This window comes from Euprymna scolopes, chromosome 14 (genome assembly GCF_053919585.1).
Source record: "Euprymna scolopes isolate OS-2025 chromosome 14, ASM5391958v1, whole genome shotgun sequence".
Taxonomy (NCBI): domain Eukaryota; kingdom Metazoa; phylum Mollusca; class Cephalopoda; order Sepiida; family Sepiolidae; genus Euprymna; species Euprymna scolopes.
The window spans coordinates 120506831-120524565 of NC_136495.1; the positions used below are offsets into that span (position 1 = coordinate 120506831).

The 17735-nt window shown below is 34.4% G+C and overlaps 1 protein-coding gene and 1 pseudogene across 9 annotated transcripts in view; one reads left to right on the forward strand and one right to left on the reverse strand.

Annotated features, from left to right (window-relative positions):
• LOC145293258 (uncharacterized) overlaps window positions 1-17735 on the reverse strand; it is a 554756-nt gene that overhangs the window by 90870 nt on the left and 446151 nt on the right. The gene's annotated exons all lie outside the window — the stretch shown is intronic.
• On the forward strand, window positions 920-1055 carry LOC145293465 (U2 spliceosomal RNA; annotated as a pseudogene).

Below are 17735 nucleotides of genomic sequence, written 5' to 3' on the forward strand. Positions count from 1 at the left end.
GATATTTTCATTGCAAACATTCGTATCAGCTGTATTGCCTGAATGGGTCTCTAGTTACTAGTAACTAGCTGACTGAAATATGTTCATTACTGTGCAGCAACATTACTGCTTGTATAAAAAAATAAAGAGTAATTTTAATCATAAGATTAAAGATCATACCTCGTCTAAGACCAGAGGCTGTTTTTTTTTTTATCGCCTGATGAAGACTGAAACAGTAGATTTATTGTCACGACTAAAGGTAATTTTATTTACCTAAATTGAATAAAATAATATCTTGCTTTTTTTTTATTGAGCACTATCAACAACCTCGTGAAATTCAATGGTTTTTACTTTTGGATATTTTTAACCTTGAAATTAATATATATATATATATATATATATATATATATATATATAAAAACATAAAAATATACATGTAGTTTGTAGTCTCATATTTAATCAAATATTATTACTACATGGAAGTTTTCATTCTAGATTTATTTCCTTATCAAAGCTTGAGGAACAAGTTTACCCTACACTGACTGATTGGAAGAGAATGGTGTTTGGTTTAAATGCCTGTCAATATGCATTCATCTCTGTACACAATGTTTCAGATAATTTAATCAATTTTTAGTCGCGTACAAGCGACTCTATAAGTCACTGTCGGTCTGTCCGTAACACTTTTGTGCTTGGCCTTTTTGGTTAAGATCAAAGGTCTGCTGTTAATACATGCTGTTCTTAGCTTTTTAAGGTTTTCTGGGCCTTTTGGCTAAGATCAAAGTGTACCATCTGTTCCTGTCAATGTAGGGGGAGACCCTTCATACCAATTGTCACTATCCAGCTCCCATACTCCCCGGGGAACTGGTCCTCATTTCCCCTTCACTCCTCACATTAAAAATCGGCCTTGTGCCTAATTTGCTTGGTGGGAGAGCAAATAAATACCCTTTTCTTGGCCTTTTGGCCAAGATCAAAGTGTAGTATCTGTTCTTACTACATGCTGTACTTATGTTTGTAACTTTGTGATATAAAGGGGGGGCACTTTTCTGTATTAATTTAATGTAAAATGATCACCCACTTTACAACCAGTCAGTCTCAAAGCCGTTCAAGTCATTCTCCAGATCATTCAAGTTGTTTTTGAAGGATTCCAGTTATTTTTTAAGCATGCAAGTCATTCTTAAGGTCATTCAATTCATCCTTAAGTTCATTAAAGTCATTCTAAGTCATTTACTTTTTATTTATTTAAGTCATTTCAGCCCATTTTTCGGTCATTTTAGTTTATCTTTAAGAATTTCATGTCAATCCTACATTCACGCATTCATTCATTACACGAGAGCACGCAACTAATGGCTATCGACCTTGTTTTTTAGTCATTCATTTTCAGAACGCAATAATTCAATGGATAGTTGATTTTGTGTACTTTTTGGTGGGTTAGAGAGCTGGACATCACGGCCGACAGGAAATTACCGGAACATTGAAAGAAAGTGAAACGCATCATATGGATTTGTGTTGGGTTTTAAAATTTCGGATTTCAAGGATGCTCTGGTTCTTAAATACAAGTTGCACAATGCATTAATGCACAATAAATAACGGGTGATTTTCAAGTCTTTTGCTTAATAGAAGAAAACGAGTATCACTTAACTAGTGATGAAACGATTCCGATACAATTACCAATTCCGATTCCTTAGAAATCTCTAAATATTTAACTATAAAAGTGTTATCTTTTCCCGATTACCGTAAAAACATGTTAAATGCGCATATAATTTGTCAAACGTAAAAACACAGTTGTGATGGGGTGATCTATAGATTTTAGCTTTACTGGTAGTTTAAAATAAATAATCATTTATTTTATTAATTAGTATCAACAGTGGAAAATTTTGTTTTATTGCTTGGCCTTCAGGTAAAGATCACAGTGTAGTGTATGTTCTGACGTTACACTTCACCTTTTCAGGGGAGCAGGAATCCTTAGTGACTGAGATAATTTTTATTTTTGTTCCTATCCAGAGTACCTCTTTTGGGGGAGCTGGATTTTCTCCACATTAAAAATCGACCTTATGTCTTACTTTGCCCTCGTGGAGAGGCAAGTAAATAGAAAAAAAATCAAATTAAAGATAATTAAAGGAATCGTTTTTGGCATCGGAAAATAGGTACATTTTTTTCTGATTCCGATAACTCAAAAAGTCGCGATTTTTTCGATTCTGATTAATCGTCCCAACACTACTGTTAACTTTCCAAAGCTAGGCTCTACATTGCGAGTGAAACAGTCACATTTGTGAGTGATTTTTTCAAAGTGGTGACTAGAAATAATGAAACGCTTATCTTTTGGTGATTGTGTTTTTTTTCAATGACAATCTTCCAAAGCTCACTACTGAGTAAAAAATATCTTTTCAACTTTTTTTTTAATAAAATGAACAAAGTTAAATTATTTAAACAATAAAAGTTTAATAGAACAATATACTCTTTTTTTCTTTTTAACGAAGGCTGTTTAAAAAAATATCTGAAAAAATTATCAACATGAAGTATCAACATAAAATTGGTTGCATATACTTAGAATTACACTTATTAAAAAAACACAGAAAAATATTTATGATGTACATGCTCGTCACAGAATGAAGATGTCATATTCTAAAAATCACATGGGCTTGGCTAGTAACTCTTCTATTTGGCTACTAAACGAAAATATTTAGTTGTCAAAAGTCAACTAATGATAAATTTGTCCATAGGGCCCTGCAAAGCATAAAGATTTATTAATTGTTTTCAACTGGAGTTTTAATTTTGTTTGAAGGGAGAATTCTGGCTATGTTGACAATTGTAGGTTTTATTTCGAAACACAAGCAATATTGCCATCAATATGTGACGTCACTTGAAAATGCAATAACATAATACGAAATACATTTTAATAGTTTTTCCATCTTGCTTTCATGTTCACTCGAGTTTTAATTATTTTTTTTTTACTTTCTTATTTCTAAATAATTAAAAAAATAAATAAATTTCATGTTTCCAAAGGTCACAATTTTGCATTTTACATATTGCCAAATGACGTCACGTATTGGCGGTCATGTTGCCTGTGTTTCGAAGTACAACCTACAATTGTCAGCATTGCCAGAGTTCTTTTGGGAATCGCAGCATTGACTTAAACCAAAGAATGTACACTATGACATGTGTCAGAATCGAGCAACAATTTTAAACCAATAAAATGAGTGGACAATATGTGACGTCACTTAAGAGGGGCAAACTGCGATTTCCGGTAACATGAAACGAAATATGAAATACATTTTAATAGTCTTTTGCATCTTGCTTCAATGTTGACTCCGGTTTTAATAATACATTTTGTTTTGTTCTAATGGATTGTGTCCGGTTGGACTTGTGTTTTAATTTGGTCAGGCTAAGATTTCTCATTTGCGAGTCTGTTGTTCAGTAGAAGAAAAAGGGTATCACTGTTAACCACCCAAACCATAAAAGTTTGTTACTTGTTTTAAACTGGAGTTTTTTTGGGTTTTTTTTTCTTTTTAATGGAAATCGCTCCAGACAAGGCCTGAAGGCACTTGATGTAAGGAGTTAATAAGGACGAAAGATGATCATCGCAAAAACAGGAAATGCCTATTGACCTTGATTTTCATACATAAAGTAAATTCCACAGTGTATAAGTATTATTTGATACTGGAGATATTCCTAATCGTACCCTATTTCCAAAAGAGAGGGAGATATAATATATGAAAAATATTTGGAATCAAGTCTCCCCTTGCTGCTATTTCAGATCATTTTTGAAATCACAACAGCAAGTTTTAGTCTCAAGGCCAGAGGTTTTTGGGAAATATATATGTATGTATGTATGTATGTGGCTCAGAGGTTATGGAATGAGGGTAGAGAGTTGTATGTCTTAGTTTCGATTCTAGCTGATGGCACCAAGTCATTATATATATATATATATATATATATATATATATATATATATTCAACTTCTATATATATAGGTTTAATAGAATAATCAATATGGATAGAGAATTGACTATGATAATAAATACATAATCGAGAAATAGAGAAAAAGTCAACCACCTCAGCAGGAATAACCTTCTTAGTGACACACAATATGGTTTCCACTCTGCAAGATCCACCGCAGATGTGCTGACGGTTATATCCCACAGGATTAGTGAATCTCTTGACAAAGGCTTCCTTTCTAGGGCAATTGCTCTTGACATATCAAAGACCTTCGACAAGGTATGGCATAAGGGTCTACTTCACAAGATTTCCAGCTACGGTATAACTGGAAATGTTTTCTTAATCATTAAATCATTTCTCTCCGATAGGCTCATAGTAGTGGTAGATGGACAAAAATCGGAGGCCTGCAATATAAATGCTGGAGTCCCTCAGGGGTCAATCCTGGGCCCAACTCTCTTCCTGATCTACATCAATGACCTCCCTAAACACATACTTAAATCATTCGTTGACATCTATGCTGATGACACGACCATCTACGGCAACACATCAAAGGCTGTAAATGACGAAGTTCTCTCTGATTCTCTCTCCTCTGATCTCGAGCGCGTAGTTCAGTGGGGGAAGATATGGCTGGTTACCTTTAATGCATCCAAAACCAAACTCCTATCCTTACATCATCAACGCTCTGATCCCCATCTGTCATTAATTGTGGTGGATGGCTCTCGTCTGGGTGAGGCCCCGTGTTTTGACACGCTTCTGGGTTTGACCTTTATTCCTGATCTGAAATTGAACACGTACATCAAGTCTGTTGCCAAGGTCGCTGGAAAGATGGTGGGATCCTTCTACCGCTCCAGAAGATATCTCACTACTGATGCAATTCTCTATCTATATAAAAGCCAAGTACGTCCAAGGATGGAATACTGTTGCCATATCTGGGCAGGAGCTGCTAAAAACAGCCTATCCTGCCTTGACAGAGTACAAAATAGACTTCGTGGCTTAGTGGGGGATGCCCTTTTCTCTACCCTGCAACCTCTCTCCCACAGAAGAGACGTTGCGAGCCTATCCTTGTTTTATCGTTATTTCCATGGCAGGTGCTCATCTGAACTCCAATCTCTGCCTCCCCCTCTGCCAATCTTTCACGATAAACACCCGTCTAGCTGAATCCACTGTGAAAAATTTCCCACTCTATATCTGTGCCTAAATCAAAACGCGCATTCCATGAACAAAGCTTCTTTCTTAGAACTGCACGCCTGTAGAACTCTGTTCCGTCTGCCTGCTTCCCACCGGACTACAACTTGGATGTCTTCAAGTCCAATGTTAACAAATTCCTAATGAACCGCCCCCTTAAGTAAACACTTCATCAAATCTCCACACTAACGTAATGTACTTGCAATAATCCTTATCCCTGAGTGGCTTCCAGGCCTTGATAAGTGGTGATCACTGTGTAAAAAAAAAAAAAATCTGTATGAATTAAAATATCATACTTAAGCATATCTTACGACCGGGCAACGGCAGGAGGCCTGCTAGTTTTTTGTTTTTTTTTCATAATAATCATGTCTTTAGGAGAACACGCACGCACACAACATAACAGAAAGAGAACTACACCTTCTGCAATTCCGAAGATGCTTTGTGCAAAAATCATCAGAAGCGTGGCATGTCTGTCTCTTTGCTCTAAAACCCCTTTGCAATTCTCATTCCCCCCCAAAAAAAATGCAAAGCAATAATTGCATTGAAATTCAAATGCAGGAATAAAAAAAAACAAAAAAACGGAGAGTAACAAAGAGGGAAGAAGTAGAAGAGTGTATGAAAAAAGGAAGTTGTGTGTGTGTGTGTGTGTGTGTGTGTGTGTGTGTGTGAGAGAATCAAATGAGAGAGATAGATGGATAAATGGAGAGAGAGAGAGAGAGAGAGAAAGAGAGCGAGGGAGGAAGAAGTAAAAAGAGAGAAAGGGGGAGAGAGAGCGGTGGGGGGGGGAGAATGGGAAATATGACATGAAGATAGAAAGAAGGATGGAGAGAAAATATAGGATCGAATGAAATAAAGAAAGAAACCTTCGTAGAGAATGAAGGTTCGAGATAGAGAGGAAAGGAGCTAGACTGAGAAGGATTGAGCGAGTTAGAAGTGTGAATAAAATGATAAAAATAATGAATAAGAAATTAATTAATGTGTGTGTGTGTGAGAGAGAGAGAGGGAGAGAGAGAGTGAGAGAGAGAGAGAGAGATTAAGATAGAGAAACAACAAAAAGGAAGAAATTTATAACGTGAGGAAAATTATAGTATGAGAAAACAGCATAAGACCAAGGAGAGAGTGAGTGAGAGTGTGTGTGGAAGTGAGAGAGAAAGAGAGAGAGAGAGAGAGAGAGGGGGGAAGGCAATAATAAGATTAAAACCGAGAAAAAAAAAAAAGGAAGAGGAAAATTAAAAAAAAAAAATGCAAAAAGTTGATCCTTTGTAAAGATGAAAAGCTTTTTGTTCCAGTTCTTCTTCACCAATGTCACTTTCCATTAAAAATAAAACAAGCAAACATTACTGTGTGCGTGTGTGCATCTATCCATTGTGTGTCTAAAGTGATTGTTGATTCTATGACCATTTTTTTTGTTGTTTCTTTCACGTAGACCGGTAGGATGGGGGTGAGGGATAGGGGAGGAGGAAGGGAATGCATAGAAAGAATGGTCGCCTACAATAAAATGGATGCTTGTTCACGCATGGCTAAACCAGTACGGATCCCCCAGCGCAAGGCACTTTCAAGTTGTGGTTGGGAGTAGAAGAGAAAGAACGCTAAACTGCACTTTAAGAACAAACGTTCTAAAAGACTTACCTTATTGGAACGGTTCAGAAGGGGAAAAAATGTAATTAAATTGCTGTCCTCCATTTCTGACGACCTTTTAAAGTTGTTTTTTTAGAAGAAAGAATATGAAGTCTTGTCAGACCATCTAATGCCGAATTTAGCTGTTTTGGTAATGAGTTGTATGGGTTTGGAGTAATTCAATCGTACTTTGTAATAATTTATTTATTTAAATTTTTTTAAAATTCCATTTTCACCCCAAACAAGGCACAGTGCCACTTTGATGTAAAGGACTACAATCGGGGACATAAGTTGCAGGGATACTATGTAGGGAGTTGAGCAGCAAGATGTCTGTTCACATTACACTTGAACTTCTGCATGTCAGTACAGTTGAGAAAGCAGGAACCCAGAAGGGTATTCCAAAGTCTAGCAGTTCTGAGGAAGAAACTATTGGAGTAGAAGGCCTTCTTACATCTAGGGATCTCTACCGTGTAGGGGTGAAATTTTGCTACTTGTCAGGTTTGTCGGGGGCATTTACATCGAGGGGGTACAAGGACTTGTAGTTTGTCGGAACATCCATCATTAAAATACTTGTAGAACAGGCAAAGGGATGCAACATTTCGTCGATGGGACAGAGGCTGAAGCCTAGACGACAGTTCAGGACCTATTAGGTTGGCAACTCTTTTGAACCTTGTCCAGGAGCGAGAGACTTACAGCGGATGCACCAGCCCAAATACAACAACAGTACTCCATACATGGGCAAATGGTGACCTTGTAGAGATACAGGATACTTTCATCCATAAGTAACTTTCTAGCATGGTAGAGAGAGCCCACCTTCCTCAGAGCTCTCAATGTATCAATTCTGACTCATGTTCCCTGTGAACATTAAGCCGAGGAGTTTAAAAGAAGTACTCTCAGGTAATGTATCTTTAGCCATAGCTATTGGTGGTTGAAAATTGCAAGAATTGGTTAGTTCTATAGTTGAATTTTTGAAAAGCGGATTGATAATTTGTATTATTCAAACTAATAGCCTCTGTTCAGTCTTGAGAAACAATGGATACCCCCTGTAAGAGTGCCTGTATGCGTAATTGGTTGCGCAATCACCAACCACATCCCTTCTGATTTCACACTGGTTGATTTCAGTGGTAAAAAGAAGTCCAGGACGATTGGAAACAATGCTGAGATAACTGGAGAACACATACAGCACCTGGTATTCTCAAATGGTCACCCAGTTTAATACTGATCAGGCTCAATGTTGCTTAATTTTGGTGATCTAACAGGAACCAGCATGTGATTATTCGACTACTGTTCTCATCTTGACTGTTATGTCACAACGTTTCGGCAGATGTAACCACTGACCTTCTGTGGATGTATCTTGTTGAACTCTGGAATCTTTTTGTCAAAGTCAGGAATCTGCACAGAATTTCAAATGGACCAGCATGATTTTGTTCCGTCAGCCATGGCCGGGTAGAAGTCTTAAGTAATCCACAATTGTATTCTGAGTATCGCTCACACTGAGGATTGAACCTTCAACCTCCAGAAGAGTGTCACTTACAACTGAATTTTACCAAATACCATATCCATCAAGCCACGAGTCCTTGCATGACACTCGTCTGGAGGTTAAAGGTTCAATCCTAAGTAAAGGCAAGAATACAACTGCAAAATGCTTAAGACTTATGATGGACTTAAGACAAATGATGAACTTAGTCATTTCTTTTTTGCATGGTGCAGAACTCAAATTGACATATGTTAAGTCCTAAAACTGCACCGTTTGTTCATTTTCACCAGGATTTAACGCCCCCTGGGGACTTTCGGGGGCAAATGCTGAATTTCGTCATTGTTTTTATGCCTCATTCACTGTGCACTCAAATTTAAAAAGTGTGTATTTAGAATATCAGAAAATTTCATGGGATGGTCAGTTTGCTTGGCAGGCTGAGAGCAGGCTCAAGGCATTCTCTTGAATAGTAGCAATGGAAGAGGCGCTTGTACAGCCAAGTAAATTCACAATAGTATGTTGCATCTCTGTGCCTGTTTTACAAATATTTTAATGGCATGTGCTCTGATAAACTTCTGCCCCCTCATCGTACAAATATATATATATATATATATATATATAATGAAAATAATGGAAATAGTATTCCGACAAAATAGAGAAAATAAAAAAGGAACAAACCGTATTATGTGTTCACCAACGTTTCGTCTTTATTTCACCCAGAGGAAGTCTCGAAATAAAGACGAAACGTTGGTGAACACATAATACGGTTTGTTCCTTTTTTATTTTCTCTCTATATATATATATGAAAAACCCGTTAAGCAACAAAATCTCACCCCTTCACTGTTTAAGTCCCTAAATGCCAGAAAGCTTTCTACTCTAATAGTTTCTTCCCTCAAACAACTAGACTTTAGAATTTCATTCCTGCTACCTGCTTCCTTGACTGTACCGATATACAGAAGTTTAAATGTAATATAAACCAACATCTTGTTAATCTTTCCTAGGCATGGTCCCAAATAGTAGCCCTTTACGTTCAAGTGGCGATATGCCTTGTCAGGGGTGAAAGTGAGTAAAAAAAAAAACTTCCCTTGAACTCTACATGTAATGTTTACAAAATAAGGAATAGGCTGTTCTTTTGTTTTCGTAACTGTAGCCGGCAAGACCCCCTCCCCACGTCTCTACATATTCATCAACAACAGATAAGAAGCAAATATTTCTGTGCATTTGCAAACAACTACTTTACAGGTGGAAATTTGGGAGATTTGAACCTTTTTTTGTTGTTGGCAGTTGGCCAAAGAATTATGCCCAATTGGCAAGCAACCCAAATTATTATTTCATTTTTTTTTCCTGCTCTAAAAAAAAACAAAAACAAAAAAACTCCCAATCACACAGCTACCATGGCTTGTCGCATGCTATCTTATTCAGGCATTACTTCAACTGATGGCACATGACTTCCAGAGTAAAAATGTCACTTTGAACAGATCAAAAACCATCTGAGTAATGGCACCCACAGTTGATTATGCATTTTTAAACCTTTCTAAGCTGTGTGAATTCTGTACTCAGTGAGGTAATGCCTTGTACCGTCCCCAATCAGGTGATATACCTGGATTTAAAGTCTGTTGTCTACAATGTGGCTTCGCTGTGACCCAGGGAGGAACAAATGATGTTCCTAGACTATTTGTAGCCATAGGGCATGGGAAGGTGCCCCCCTCCACCAGTCTCATTACGATCTGATTATGTATTTTAAACATCAGCTTAAAATCAAAATCAGATGTGATAGAAAGAGGTTGCCTCTTCCAATATTTAAGCAAAGGTGGATACACATCGTTAGCTTATATGCATTCACATGGAATAGGTTTGAGTATGTGTTACCTGCCTAGGCATGGCACGCGCCAACTTTAAATTTCGAAAAAATTAAATGACCAACCTCTAAAGCATCAATCCCTTATATAGCAGAATGAATGTGTCCTGCCACTTCGTCTCTTCCCTGCAACCTCTTTCCCACAAAAAAGACGTTGCGAGGATGTCTCTACTTTATCCTTATTTTCATGGCAATTGCTCATCTGAGCTTCAATTTATGGTCCCTCCCTCACCAAACTTTCACGAAAAACACTCGTCTAGCCAAAACCACTATCAATAATTTCCCACACTCTTTATCTGTGCCTAAACCTAAATGTAGATTCCATGAACAAAGCTTCTTTCTGAGAACTGCACGCCTGTGGAACTCTTTTCTGATTGCCTGCTTTCCAGCTGACTACAATCTGTCTTCAAGTCCAATGTAAACAAGTTCTTGATGAACCGTTCCCCTAAGTAATCCAATTTACAAAATTCCCACTACTTATGTTTACTATGCTATAATCACATTAACTAATTAATGTATATCCATTAACCCTTATCCTCGAGTAGTCTCTGGGCCTTCATAAGCAGTGATTCCTGTGAAAAAAAAAAAAAAAAAAATCTTCAGAATACCCTTTCCGTGAACATTATTTTATCCTAAACCTGTCCCAATGGTTCTTATTCTAGGTCACCAGAAATCCAAAAAATGCTCCATTCCAATTTCTTTTGTCCATTAGACATTGCTCACTCTTAGTTAGGAAGTGACCTGCTTGTAATAGTCAGAAAACAGTCACCATTGGCCTTTTGGCTAGGAACAAAGTGTAGTATCTGTACCTTCCAGACTAAAGCAATTTTAATTTTTTGTTTCTATCCAGATTGCCCCTTTTGGGGAGTTGGATTTTCCTTACATTAAAAACCGACCTTGTGTCTAACTCTGTCCTCGTGGGGAGGCAAGTAAATAGGAACCACTAACATTTCAGATATTGGATAGGTTGGGAGGGGGGCTTTACTAACACAAACATAATTAGAATTTTATTTGGTTCATTTATTTTTTAACTAGTGGGGCCAGCGTTGCCAAAAAAAAAAAAAAAAAAAAAAATCGGAATTTGGCTGGCCTCGACCAGATGTGAAAGCGAAAGCAAAATTTTATAAGAAAGGAAGAAAAAAAAATCTCATAACACAAGTTAGCAAGTTAACGCTTTTATCAATGGGCCCATGAGGACACAGATGTCATAATGTCGCAAATTTAGCTTTTTAAAACAGAAGAACATAACAGCATAAGCGCAGTTTGCAAACTACATTGAAAGCAAAGTTTTTATTTGACCCTCCCCTTCAAAGAAAACGACATTTCTACAAGAAATAATCACCCCCCCCCCAATTCTTCGATATTTTTCATCTGAGAGGTTGCTCTTTCTAATAATGCCAGACTGGTGTCTGTACGATGTGGATGACAAAAGATTTTGGCAGACATACGAACAGACACACTAACTAGTTTGAATTTTTAATTATTGCTATTTTTATTTATTTTGGAATGTTTTTAAGGCTTAGTGATTTCCCACTGCCCCTTTCATTGCAAATTTATACATACGACTGCTTTTCTTTTATAATGAACTTTTTATACTACAACAAATTGAACCTTTCACGTTTTATTTTTATTATAAGAAAAACACACACATTTATAGTATGTCTACCTATTCGCAACTAGGTCTATCTGTATTCTCCAATTTTTATAATAAGTAAAACACACACACATTCATAATATGTCTACCTATTCGTAACTAGGTCTATCTGTGCTCTCCAATTTTTATAATAAGTAAAACACACACACATTCATAATATGTCTACCTATTCGTAACTAGGTCTATCTGTGCTCTCCAATTTTTATAATAAGTAAAACACACACACATTCATAATATGTCTACCTATTCGTAACTAGGTCTATCTGTGCTCTCCAATTTTTATTTTAAGTAAAACACACACACATTCATAATATGTCTACCTATTCGTAACTAGGTCTATCTGTGCTCTCCAATTTTTATAATAAGTAAAACACACACACATTCATAATATGTCTACCTATTCGTAACTAGGTCTATCTGTGCTCTCCAATTTTTATAATAAGTAAAACACACACACATTCATAATATGTCCACCTATTCGTAACTAGGTCTATCTGTGCTCTCCAATTTTTATAATAAGTAAAACACACACACATTCATAATATGTCCACCTATTCGTAACTAGGTCTATCTGTGCTCTCCAATTTTTATAATAAGTAAAACACACACATTCATAATATGTCTACCTATTCGTAACTAAGTCTATCTGTGCTCTCCAATTTTTATAATAAGTAAAACACACACACATTCATAATATGTCTACCTATTCGTAACTAAGTCTATCTGTGCTCTCCAATTTTTATAATAAGTAAAACACACACACATTCATAATATGTCTACCTATTCGTAACTAAGTCTATCTGTGCTCTCCAATTTTTATAATAAGTAAAACACACACACATTCATAATATGTCTACCTATTCGTAACTAGGTCTATCTGTGCTCTCCAATTTTTATAATAAGTAAAACACACACATTCATAATATGTCTACCTATTCGTAACTAAGTCTATCTGTGCTCTCCAATTTTTATAATAAGTAAAACACACACACATTCATAATATGTCTACCTATTCGTAACTAAGTCTATCTGTGCTCTCCAATTTTTATAATAAGTAAAACACACACACATTCATAATATGTCTACCTATTCGTAACTAGGTCTATCTGTGCTCTCCAATTTTTATAATAAGTAAAACACACACATTCATAATATGTCTACCTATTCGTAACTAGGTCTATCTGTGCTCTCCAATTTTTATAATAAGTAAAACACACACACATTCATAATATGTCTACCTATTCGTAACTAAGTCTATCTGTGCTCTCCAATTTTTATAATAAGTAAAACACACACACATTCATAATATGTCTACCTATTCGTAACTAGGTCTATCTGTGCTCTCCAATTTTTATAATAAGTAAAACACACACACATTCATAATATGTCCACCTATTCGTAACTAGGTCTATCTGTGCTCTCCAATTTTTATAATAAGTAAAACACACACATTCATAATATGTCTACCTATTCGTAACTAAGTCTATCTGTGCTCTCCAATTTTTATAATAAGTAAAACACACACACATTCATAATATGTCCACCTATTCGTAACTAGGTCTATCTGTGCTCTCCAATTTTTATAATAAGTAAAACACACACATTCATAATATGTCTACCTATTCGTAACTAAGTCTATCTGTGCTCTCCAATTTTTATAATAAGTAAAACACACACACATTCATAATATGTCTACCTATTCGTAACTAAGTCTATCTGTGCTCTCCAATTTTTATAATAAGTAAAACACACACACATTCATAATATGTCCACCTATTCGTAACTAGGTCTATCTGTGCTCTCCAATTTTTATAATAAGTAAAACACACACACATTCATAGTATGTCTACCTATTTGTAACTAGGTCTATCTGTGCTTTTCATCTGTCTATATAATTCTGCCTGCAAGTGTCTGTCAACAGCAATATATCTGTACTATTTTGGATTATTCGGAATACTGTTATTATCTTGCGTTTCTCATGTTTCGACTGATGTGAGCTCTGACCTTCTTTAAGTGTGTTTAGTTGAACTCGTGGATCTGTCAAAACTCAGGAATCTGCAAAGAATTTCGAAAATCCTATGATGAATTCTTTAATTTTTTTTTTTTTTACAAAACGATCAACAGAATCATCGGACATGTTATTTGCATTCTTCAGACTATCGTCCTAATCTTGAGCTTTATTTTTACGTTTCAGCCAGTATAACTTCCGACCTTCTTCAGCTGTTTTTTTTTTATTGAACTTTAGAATCTTTCTCACATACTCAAGAATCTGCACGGAATTATCAACCCTCATCACAAAAATTCAGAAACATAACAATCTATCTGGTTATCTAGACTAGGGTCCCCAACCTTATTTTCCTTGTGGATCCCGTGGGAACTATATTATCATCCCTGGACCCCCATATATTCATATACAAGTAAAAAATAAAAAAAATAAAATAAAAATAAAAAATAAAATGTTTCTAGATTATAACAGGAAACTAACAATGAATCAATTTCATTATATTAATGACATAACATCCAAATGCACATCTTAAAAATTTTATTAAAACATGTACACCTCTTAGTGCGATACTCCCATTCAGTCTTAAAAGACAATAGATACCCCCTGTAAGGGTAGCTGAACGTGAAATTTTGAGGCAAGGGTTGCGCAATCTCCAACCACACCTCTCCTGAATCGGCACTGCTCGAGTCCAGTGGCAAGGAGAAGTCCAGGATGACTGGAAATAATGTTGAGATAATCGGAGAGCACATACAGCACCTGGTATTTCTAAATGGTCACCTGTTTTAGTACTGACTAGGCCTCTTAGTAAACAAAACAAAATAAATAGAAACTTTTTTTTTTCCCCTCCTTAAAGCTTCTCTGTACTCCCAAGTGCTATGTGGACCCCGGTTGGGAATCCCTGGTCTAAACATATATATCTTCTGAAAACTGACACACTACAAACACTCACATTTCTAACAAGCTAAGTTCAGCATAACTAATCATGCTCAAACATAAAATAATGTATGGAGATGGATAGGATTATAAAATAGTATTAAAGAATAGTATTATAAAATAGTATTATAAAATAGTATTATAAAAAAGTATTATAAAAAATAGTATAAAATAGTATTATAAAAAAGTATTATAAAAAATAGTATAAAATAGTATTATAAAAAAGTATTATAAAAAATAGTATAAAATAGTATTATAAAAAAGTATTATAAAAAATAGTATAAAATAGTATTATAAAAAAGTATTATAAAAAATAGTATAAAATAGTATTATAAAAAAGTATTATAAAAAATAGTATAAAATAGTATTATAAAAAAGTATTATAAAAAATAGTATAAAATAGTATTATAAAAAAGTATTATAAAAAATAGTATAAAATAGTATTATAAAAAAGTATTATAAAAAATAGTATAAAATAGTATTATAAAAAAGTATTATAAAAAATAGTATAAAATAGTATTATAAAAAAGTATTATAAAAAATAGTATAAAATAGTATTATAAAAAAGTATTATAAAAAGTATTATAAAATAGTATTATAAAAAATAGTATAAAATAGTATAAAAAAGTATTATAAAATAGTATTATAAAAAATAGTATAAAATAGTATTATAAAAAAGTATTATAAAATAGTATTATAAAAAATAGTATAAAATAGTATAAAAAAGTATTATAAAATAGTATTATAAAAAATAGTAAAAAATAGTATAAAATAGTATTATAAAAAAGTATTATAAAAAAGTATTATAAAAAGTATTATAAAAAAGTATTATAAAAAATAGTATAAAATAGTATTATAAAAAAGTATTATAAAATAGTATTATAAAAAATAGTATAAAATAGTATTATAAAAAAGTATTATAAAAAATAGTATAAAATAGTATTATAAAATAGTATTATAAAAAAATAGTATAAAATAGTATTATTATAAAAAAGTATTATAAAAAAGTATTATAAAAAAATAGTATAAAATAGTATTATAAAATAGTATTATAAAAAAGTATTTTATAATACTTTTTTTATAAAAGTATTATAAAAAAGTATTATAAAATAAAATAGTATTATAAAAATAGTATTATAAAAAAGTATTATAAAAAAGGTTGAAGTTGAGATGAAAATCCCCTACCTGTGTGTGCATGGTGAGGCAGTGCAAAAATTAATTTTTTTCCTAAACAATTCTAATCAATATCATTTATCCATTTATTTATTGTGGACTGTTATCCTCATCTTCTAATTGTTGTTTCATGACGTTTCGGCCAACTATTCTTCTTAGCCGATCCAGGTGAGCATCTTCTGAAGATAGCGGTTTTGATCCTACCCAAAGCTGGCTAGAGGCTTAGTTGGCCAAAAACATGGTGAGACGACAATAACTATGGAAGGCAGTAATTGCAGTGGATGCAGTTAGGAGATTCAGCGTTCCTATCTCATCGCGGTTAACCACCTGACGAAGGCCAGAGGAATAGTTGGCGTAAACGTCACGAAACAACTAAAAAAGATGAGGATAATAGTTTGCAATAAACAAATGGATAAATAATACAAATTACTCATCTCAATACTGAATTCCAATTAATTAAACAATTCCAATCAGTTTCAACAAAGTCAAAATTAGAAGAAAGACATTAAATGCGCAGGTGGTGGGAGGAAGAGGACCGGAAGTCATTCTTTAATGAAACCAAAGTCATTTAATTCTCCTATCCACTTCGTGAATCCTTCACGGCAAAATTAACATAATGAGAGAGAACTGTCATAATGGAGGAGGAGGAAAGAAAAAAAAAAAAATCAGGCAAATAGTTATGAAAATAAAATAAGGAGGGAAGGCTCTAGCGATTTAGTAGAAATACGCCTTTCCTTATTTATAAGCAGATTTTAACCAAAAAGTAGAAAACTCACATGCTTGACAACTGCATGTACGTAATCATTTTATGATAATCAATCTCTCTCTCTCTCTCTCTCTCTCTCTCTCTCTCTCTCTCTCTCTCTCACACACACACACACACACATACAATAGTGTATTAATTAATGTAGTAATCACTTTACAATATCCTTATTAAGAAGAAAAAAACAAAAACAAATGAACTATAAAATTGAATTCTCCTAATGTAGAAATTGTAGTTACATAAACAAATATTAATTAATCACACACTAAAATAATCTCGTGGACAAAAATACGTTTTTTTTCTTGTTTTTTTTTGTAATAAAGAATTCAACAACATTAAAGGAACCCTTGTATACAAAGCGTTTCCAAGTTTCACAATAGATGAACAGGTTGGCATAATGGTAGGATTCTTTGCTAATGCACCAGTAGACCAGTGTTAAATTCTCAGTCGTCATACCAAAGACTTCATGCCACCTTATCAAACACTCAACAATTATAAAGTAAGGATCAAGACTAAGTAGAGCGATCCTGGGAAAAGAGTGAAAAATAAATTTAAAAAAAAGTTTTAAAAAATAATACCATTCAGTACGGACCTGACAATGGGAGACCAGATAAGAACACAAAATTGAATTTATTAGACCATAAAATCCAACCTAGATCGACCCTTTGAGCTCATGGCAGCACAGTGGATAGAGGTGTTGAGTTTATGGTTCCAGGTGAGCACTGAAGATAGCGGTTTCAATTCTACCCAAGCAGGCCAACGGATTAGGCGGCCAAAACATGGGGAGACAACAACAACTATGGAAGGCAGTAATTACTGGTGATAAGTTATGAGACTCAGCATTCCTATCCCGTCAAGGTTAATCACCTGAAGAAGGCCAGAGGATGAGTTTGCCAAAACGTGGTGAAACAACAAAAACAACTATGAAGATGAGGATAAGAGTCTGTAAAAAGAAAGAAATGCACGAGTCAAACACTGTCCGCATCTTCTGTCAGGGGTAGGTTCAGAAAAGAGAGAAAGGTGGTTGATTTTTATATGTTTGAAATAATCCCAACCGAAAAGCAATGGTATAGAATTCCAAATCCAAGTCGTAGACTTTGACCATGGCCTTTTGGCTGGAATCAACTTGTAGTATCTGTTCTCATATTGTAAGTATCA